The sequence below is a fragment of the Thamnophis sirtalis genome, unplaced genomic scaffold, assembly GCF_051295495.1.
Source record: "Thamnophis sirtalis isolate CommonGarterSnake01/CBP01778 unplaced genomic scaffold, rThaSir2_p1.2 scaffold_8, whole genome shotgun sequence".
In the NCBI taxonomy this organism is placed as follows: domain Eukaryota; kingdom Metazoa; phylum Chordata; class Lepidosauria; order Squamata; family Natricidae; genus Thamnophis; species Thamnophis sirtalis.
Window position 1 is genome coordinate 64,797,701 of NW_028261388.1, and position 9,430 is coordinate 64,807,130.

A 9,430-nucleotide genomic window follows, 5' to 3' on the forward strand; every position below is an offset into this window, starting at 1 on the left:
TGCTTGTCAAGGATGACACAATACCCAGAAAAAATAGAGGTCTTGACTTTGCAAGATATACTTTCAGAGTTACAGAAATTATTAAATAAAGAAGAAAAACAATTCGAATACTTAGAACACATAACAAGAAAATATGATGAAAAAATTGAAAATGTTCATCAAATGCAAAATGGGGTGATTGAAACTCAAAACACCGAAGTGGAAAATAAATATAAAGAGACTAAACCTGCTGATATCTATGGTAATTGGTTTGTTCCTGAAAATGGAAAGAATGGAATACAGAAAGAGGAATTAAACGGAGAGGAAATCTACTTCAAGGGCCAACATATAGAAGAAGATAAAATTATGGACCTAAAGAAAGAAATTCCACTAGTAAAAGTTTTGATAACACTGCTGACAATCAAAGACAAACTGAACAAGGAAACAGAAAGAGGGCATCAAGATTATATGAGAGATCTTACAAGCAAGGAGTTGCTAAGAGAAGTCCATACAAAGCTGATCAAGAAGATGACTAGAGGATTGATACCACAAATGGAAGAAGATATGAGATTGCTTTGTTATTGGAAAGATACAGGTTGATAGATGGAAGAATATAACTTAAAACTAGTTAAACTTAGTGAAACTTAGTATTAATAGATATAATTAAATAAATAATTGATAATGATAATAATGTATACAATGTGTTGTGTTATGATAAGTAATAATTGGTTATGAATAGTGAATGGCACTCATGAAAGGAGGATTAGAAATCCTTTTGGATTATGTACAAAGGTTAATAAAAAAGAACTAAATTAGATATAGTTAAGTTTTGATTATTAGGGGGAAAATGTTATGATATAGGATATAGTCAAATAAAGGAGGGATAATGATGACAACCTATATATATGTATGGCTACAATATAAGTCAAAAAATTAAGGGCAGATGCTAGTAACTTAAAGAGCATGCATGAGCAACGGCTTAAAAACAACAAAACCATAGATCGGCTAATCAGAAGATATAGATTGGATACAAGAAACATCAATGAAGCTGTAGAGATTGTAAAACAGCGGATAACAGCAACAGCTAGAAAAATTGAAAGATACGAGGCACGAATCATCCAATATAAACAAAATCAGCAATTTCAATCAGACCAACGACATTTTTATCAAAGTCTTAATGTGAATGGTGACACCAAAAGTGAAAAACCAGAAAAGCAGGCCAGTTGAATTCTGGAAAAAATTGTGGGAAAATGCAAAGGACTACAATAAGGAAGCAAAGTGGATACATTACTTTCTACATTCTAGTTTTCTCTAAGAATTGTCTTATTTTCCCTTCTGGAATCCTCTCAAATTGATACAACTTATTGTAGTAGTTCTCAATTATTTTTTTCTTTTTTTCATTTGAATGTTGTAGATTCCCTTCTTTATCCACCAATTGGCTTTGGTCACCCAGTTAGAAACCAGCTCCTTCTGCCCCATTGAACATATCAAAGCTGGTTTGGAGGACCCCACTAAGCCCATATGGTCAATCAGAGTGGGGAAGAAAGATAACTGGGATGGAATAACCCAAGAGTCACCCTCACCCAGGGCAGTCAACAACCAGGCTGGAAACCTGAGTTGGAAGCCCTGTCTGACCAAGAAGAGCTGATTGAAGTATTGGCCAGAGGTGACTGACTCAAGAGAAACATTATGCGGTTCGTGATGGAGACTTTTGAAAACCTCAGAACTAGGGGGTATTAGATCGACACCAGAGAGAGGGCGAGGCAGCAGCAGCAGCCAACAAGGCCGGGGCTGCCACTCTGGATCCAGCAGCAGCTGGCCAAGTAGCCATCCAGGTAAACCCACCCTACACAGCACCAGCCATTGCAATTATTTCTGGCCAGCCCAGAGTGCCATGACTGGAGAGAAAGACAGTGAAATACAATGGTGACCTGCATCAACTGGGGTTTTTCCTGGCATGTACTTGCAGGAGTACAGTAGGGATTTCCAGACACAGGGCACTTGGGTCTGATTCATCACCATGGCCCTGGAAGGGGCATCTGCCCGTTGGATGGTGAACCTCCACAACATAGATACCCCTGAACTGCGGAACTTCAACTGATTCATGATGGCTCTCCACCGCTGATTTGAAGATCCCTTGGCAAATCTCAGAGCTCATGATCACATCAGAACAGTGAAACAGGAGCGCTGGCCGGTAGCTGAATTCACTGAATAGTTCCAAGACCTAGCCTGCAGAGTGGACTGGCCGGAAGACATCCTAGTGAGCTGGTTCAAAGGTGGCCTGAATGACTATATCTACCATGCCTACCTGGCTTGCGGGCCCTCAGGTTGCCTATATGACTGGTACATCCTGGCCGAAGAAGTGGAGATTGACATGGCCAGAAACCAGTAACAAGGGGGAAGAGCCTGGAAGAGATTTCCAGGAGAAGTGAGAGCCATTCAAGCTGCAAAACACCACCACCTGGGCACCAAGGTCATCTGCCTGCTTCAAATGCAGGAAGGAGGGGAACCATGCATCTGAGTGTCATTCAAAAACTCCCACTCAAAAGCCAGAACATCTGTCCAGAAGAAAGCCCATGAAAACAAGCACCCAAGAAAAAGACACTGCACTGAGAAGTGGAGAGCCTGTGGAGTTTTGCCCCTTGCAAAATCAGGGGAAGGAACTCTGGCATCACTGGGGAAGGAATTGGGCCCATCCAAGAGTGACCCTGAAGACGACCTGTTGGCAAGCAAACTGTTTGAGCCACGCATCCTTCCCCTAAGTCTTGGGGTAAAAGAGTGAAAATCTCAGCCCTTTTGGACTCAGGTTCACCCAGTGTTTAATTAGCTCAACCCTGGTGGGAAAATTGGGCAAACACTTGCAGAAGCTTAAAAATCCCTATCGTGTTCTGCCAGTTAGATGGGCCAGTTGTAGGGGGGAACTGGCCATTTTTGCCACAGAACCTCTGGATATAGCAATAGGGGACTTATGATAAGAGACTCACTTTCATTGTGGCACCCAGAATGAAATGGCCATTAGTTCTAGGGCTCACTTGGTTGAGGAGGTGGAACCCCAGAGTGAACTGGAAACAAGGGACTGTAAGATTTCAATGGGAAGTGACTGGACCTGATGGCCAAAGGGAGGAACTGGCGGGGGGGACTTAAACATAGAAGCAGCGATGGCAGGAAAGGCTGTGCCAGGCCAGGACATCCCCAGGGAGTACAAAGACCCATCTGAGTGTTCAGTGAAGAAGACTCCAACAAGCTCCCCCGCACCCCACAGACTGCGCTATTGATATCCCCCCAGGGGCCAAACTACCAAAACCAAAAATATATAGCGTGTCCCCCAGGGAACCCAAGCAGTTGAGAGCCTTCATAGATAAAAACTGGTGAGTGGTTTCATTGAACCCATGCAACCAAAAATTGCTGCCCTGTTGCTATTTCGAGAGAAGATGGGTCTTTGTGCCTTTGTGTAGATTATAGAAATTTAAACACCGTGACTGTGGAAAATGTCCCCCTCTTGAAAGACATGTTAGTCCACCTCTTCAAAGGAAAAAAAAATCAAAACTGTTCTTAAGAATGGCTTACTACTGACTCAGGATTAGGGAAAGGAATGAATGGACAACATTTTAACATTCCTTTAGGGTGTTACCAATTCAAAGTCCTCACATTTGGATTATAAGGCATCCCTGCCATATTTATGTAAGTGATAAATGAGGAGCTCCATGAGCACCTGTACAAAGGGGTTCTGGTGTGCTCAGATGACATTTTAATATAAAGAAAGACAAAAGCCGAGCACATAAAGCTTGTCCAAGGGGTCCTAAACAAACTCCCTGCTGCAAAACTTTACACAAAACTTTCCAAATGTGAATTCCACAAAGATAGAATTGACTACCTGGGATATAGAATTTCCAACAAGAATGTGGAAATGGACTCAGGAAAAGTGCAAGCAGTTATCAACGGGCTTCCCACCACACTTGCAAACGACTATAAAGCTTCCTGGGGTTTGTAAATTTTTACCAGCAATTATCCCAGCATTTGCACATATTGCACTCCCAATCACTAATCTATTGAAAACAAGGGGGAGGGGAGAGACAAACTGAAACAAAGCAGCCCATAAACTGGACCATGGAATGCCAGGCAGCATTTGATAAACTGACAAAATTGTTCTCAGCTGAACTAGTCCTAAAACACCCAGATCCAGAACAGCTGTTTATCATACAGACAGATGCCAGTGACATATCAGAGCCGTCCTATTCCAAGAAAACGAGCAGGACCAACTGCAGCCCTGTGCATATATGTCTAAAAAACTAACCAACACTGAACAGAGATGGGCTATCTGGGAGAAGGAGGCTTTTGCAGTATGGTGGGCTCTCCTTACTTGGAGGCATTTCCTAGAAGGGAATAAAATCTTTTTTAGTTCAAGGGACTAGAGTCTGGACTGATCATAAAAACCTAGAGGCCCTAAAAACCACATGGAAACTCTCCCCAAAACAAGTTCACTGGGCTCAACACTTCAAATGGTTCAATTTCAACCTGAAATACTTCCCTGGGGGAAATATCTTTTTAGCAGACACACTATCCAGAAAGTCTCAGTTTAATAGCGGGAAACCTGAAGTGATCAAACCCCTGCTCCCAGCCTCTCAACTGGCAGCCAAAGTGATGACCAGGATGCAAGCTAAACAAGAATCACTAATGGACAATGCTACCACTCAGGCATTTTAAAAAGTCCTACAAACCGATGACTGGTTCCTAGCCCATAAAACACCTTTTTAATTAAAGATGACTTAGCTTGTTTGCGAGGAAAGTTATATGTCCCAGCTAGTCAGAGAATTCCTCTCATGCAAACATGCCATGACTCCAAACTGGCCGGTCAATTCGGTTTTGTGAAAACCCTACACCTTATCAAAAGGCAATTCTGGTGGCCATCTCTTAAGAAAGACATTCAAAACTATGTTGCCAGTTGCCCTATCTGTGCAGAAGCAAAGAGGAAACCCCAGTCTTTTATCTACAGTAGCTGAGCCTTCAGCCCCCTAGGAGAGAGATCTCTATGGACTTTATTGTAGAGTTACCTGAAAGTGTGGGGATACTATTATCTGGGTCATAACAGACCTTTTCTCCAAGCAGGCCCACTTTGTTCCCTGCCAGAAAATCCTCACTATGTCAACTCATGAAGCATTCTTGACCTGTTCTCGAGTTGCCATAGGCAGGGGAATGGGGAACTGAACCTTGCGTGAGGGAATCGCACTTCAGTCAAAACAATAAACGCATTCCAGCCATCTCTATGTCAAGGCCATCTCCATGAATACCCACAATGGCCAGAGAGAGGTACTCTACATCCCGCAAAATTGTTTTGTTGGGGAATGTGACTGATGACACACCTTGCAGGGAGGAAGAAACAGGGTCAAAGCTGGGACATGAATTAAGTGAGGTCAGAGTTGGCTTCACTTGGAATGTGCTGACATGAAACTCCTAATAAATAACTGGATTTCTTTTGAAGCTTGGCTCGAGGCTCATGATTTAATTAGAGCATCGGTCAGAACCCTGACACACCACTAAGGCACTTGCCAAACTGTTCGTGCAGCATATTTATCAACTATATGGGAGCCCGCAAAGGATAATATTTGATCAGAGGGTCCAATTCACTTCAAAGTTTTGGAAGGCCTTTTTGAACCTTCTCAAACTGGCCAGGTCTCATCATCATCCTCAGACTAACAGATCAACAGAGAGACTGGACTTGGTTCTGGAACAATATTTAAGATGGTTTATTAACTATCAACAAGATAGCTGTAATGACCTCCTGCCTTTTTCAGAAGTTGTCGATAATAACTCTGTCCACTCTAGCACTGGGTTCACCCCATTTTGAGTTGCCACTGGCCAGGACTTCATCCCAGTGCCAGAATTACCAGTAGAGGAATCAATCATATCCCACCCCCTTAAGGAGTTCATACAACAACTACAAAAACCTGGCCAGTAGTGAGACTAGCCCTGAATGAGGCTAGAGCCACTTTTAAAGCCCAAGCTGACAAAAGAAGGACAGAACCAAATCTATTTAAAATAGTGATAAGGTTTGCCTGTCCACAAAATTCCTACAATGCTTACAACCCTCAAAGAAATTGGGACCGAAATTCATAGGGTCTTTCCCAATCACTAGAATCATCAACCCAGTAACAGTAGAATTACTACTCCCCCAAAGCAGTATGTCTACCCAGTTTTTCACTGCAGTTTATTGAAACCGAAATTACATACCCTTTAAGGCACCCATCAGATGCTCCTCTGATCCCTATTATGGTCTAAGGGGAACAACACTTTGAAATCAAAGAGATCCTTGACTACCACACCCACCAGGGTTCAACTCAATACCTGGAGACATTTATCTCCCTCACAAAAGGAGTAGTAGTGGGTAGCTAAGAAATATGTTAGGACCCCTGCATTGCTGAAAACATTTCACTCGAAGTATCCTAACAAACCGAACTAACTCTCTGTGATGTTTATCTTTCTGTTCTCTCTTACAAATAATCCTCTCATTTTTTTGAAGGGGGGAAGCATGTCAGATCCCTATTAGGATACTGCCATTCAAGTGGGGAGGGAACCTTGGATTCTTTTATTCACTCATTGATCTCATCCTATTTTCCTATGTATCCTATAATTCCCTAGTTTATAACTTTTATCCTGTCACCTATTCTGCCCTCTGATTTGATTTACCTTGGGGGATGTACAATTTACCTTGGGGGATGTACAAGGGGGCAAGGCCATCTGTTTTCCCTCAGTTTGGAAGCCTCACAGAAGAAGCACATGGGAACAACTTATCTCTTTCTCAGGACGACCATTTCCACAACATCTTTGCACCTGTGGATTGGCTCATTCAACATAAAAGATGAGGGGTTTCTAACCACTTTATCCTAATGGAATTGCTTGAGTGGAACTCAGACCTTGCTTTGCCTTGTCTTGCATTCACTTCTTTTCAATAAAAGTTACCTTTTGAAATGCTAAAGTTTTGAGAGTCCATGTTTTCTTGAACAGGAAGGAGACAGGACCTTACAATCTCTTTTTTCCATCTCTTGTGATTAGATCTATACTTCGTACTAAGTGATCATGTAGTTTGCTTGATTTGGATTAACATAGCATGCCTCAGCAAAGTGTTCAACCATTATTGGCTAAATAAATGACAGACTCTGACAGATGAGCACAATTCAAAGCATACTGATGATGTCTCCTTGAATGGTGACAAAACATTTGCACCTAAATTGCCAAGCTCAAAGCTCAGACCAACAGCCTAGCTATCAACCCAAGTTACATGTATTCAAATTCATTTCAATTGTATATGTACCATGGTGACCCAGAAACCTATGTTTATGAAATAGGTGAAAGTAACACAAAGGAAATCTTTGCATGGCTAATAAGGTTATATAACATATTTTAATAGTGTTAATATTATTTTAATACACTTTTATCTTAATTTTATATTTCATTATATTCATTAAAGTGGTATTGTCAGATACCTAAAAGTGATACTGCCATTCAATTAGGAGGAGGGGGGCCTTGGATTCAATTTATGAGTAGTGCCTATGACACCTGATATTTTACAACTGGTTTCCTGGTGTCAAAGCGCCTTGAGATCTCCTCACCTTCTGGGGAATGTTTATGATGACCATGTGGGACGGTTCACTTTAATGTCTAACGGAAGATAGCCATGGGAATATATGCTTATCTGGTTCTCAGGGCAGTTGGTAAAGGAACCGCCTTCACACTTGTGCATTGGCTAAAATCTGCATTTGACTAATGGGAGGGGTCTCTACTGCTTTAATTCTACTTGCCTTGCCTTAGGGGATTCAGATGTTGCTTTGAACTTATTGTTTTCACTTCGGCTTAAAAAAAAGCTTCCTTTTGAAATACTTTGTTTCAAGAGTCTTCACTTTCTGAAGCTAAAAGGAGAGGCAATCCTTACAGGTATGATATTTTTTAATTTTCATTCTAAAGCAAGGATTGAAAGGTATTACAATGTCTGACTAATATCGATTATCCCTATCTGCATTCTAATTTAAGAAAGAGTCTGATATGTTGCTATATTTATGAGAAATTCTTTATTAAATGTAGAGTACAATAACAGCTGACTAACGTGCTAGGATATCTAGTGCAATTTGTTTGATTTAAGTGCTCTCATCCTGTCATTTTTTGCCCAAACTGATTATATTTGTTTGTGTAGGACAGCTGTTCTCAATCTTTTCTTCACCCATGGACCCTATTTAAATACCTTTTGCGGCCATGGACCCTGGCCACAGACCACCCAGACTTAAGCTTTAAATCATAACAATTCTTCAAGACTTTACAGACTTTCTGTGATGACATCGAGGCCCCCTTGGGTCTGTACACCACAAGTTGAGAACAAGTTACGGTATATAATGTTCAGAAACATTAGTTTGTATTTTGATTTCTGAACTTAAAATAAAATATCAATTCATCCTACATAAATTTAATTTCTTCCCAGTGGTGAGATTCAATTTTTTTAACACTGGTTCTGTAGGTGTGGGTTGGGGTGGTGGTGGTTTGGTGGTCATGTGACTGAGTGGCTGTGGCTGGGTGGTCATGTTTGGGTGGGTGTGGCCAAATTGACATCACTCACACCGAGGGGCACCTCACCTGGCCCCTCCCCTCCCAGCCACTCCTTTTCACGCCTGGTGTCAGCGTATCTATAGTTCTGTAAAAATGTTGTTCAACTTTTTTCAACTTTATTATCTGCATCTACATACTATAGATGTACTTTCATGGACCATGGAAAGGAGGAAATGGCTCACATGCTTTGCCCAAGATTGTGATAGGCAGGTCACAAAACAGGCTTTTGAGGGGTTGCCACAAAGAAGCAGGGGAGAATATATTTTCCAAAGAAGCAAAAGGCAAAACAAGAAGCAATAGGTGGAAATTGAACAGAGAGAAGCAACCTAAAACTAAAGAGAAACTGTGAGAAAAATTAACCAGTGGAATTACTTGTCATCAGATGCTCTGGGTGCTCAATCACTGGAAGTTTTTAAGAAAAGACTGGACAGCTATTTCTCTGAAATGGTATAGTCCTCCCCACCCCAAAGGCCCTTCTAAGAGTTATTCTGTTATTCTGACATCTTTCCCAAGCCAAGAGATGTTGGCATCCTCAGTTTTCCTGCCTGAGCAGGGGGTTGGACTAGAAGACCTCCAAAGTCCCTTTTAACTCTGTTATTCCATTATTCCTGAGCTAAATAACCAAGACCCTCATTGGGGCCTTATCTCTTTTGCTCCCTCTGGACTAATGAGTTAAAGAGCTGCTTCTAGACCAGGGGTCTCCAACCTTTTGGACCTCAGGGACCACTAAGTTCATAATTTTAAATCTTGCAGACCACTGGGTGGCGGAGGTTCAGCCACCTTTCAGGTCTACCTGTCTGCTTCTGCGAGGCCTCCAGGTGGAAGACCTGAGAGAAAGCACCTGGTCCAGACACACAGC

At 41.8% G+C, this 9,430-nt stretch overlaps 1 protein-coding gene across 6 annotated transcripts in view; it reads left to right on the forward strand.

Annotated features, from left to right (window-relative positions):
• DMD (dystrophin) overlaps nucleotides 1–9,430 on the forward strand; it is a 1,286,665-nt gene that overhangs the window by 866,806 nt on the left and 410,429 nt on the right. The window lies entirely within an intron of this gene.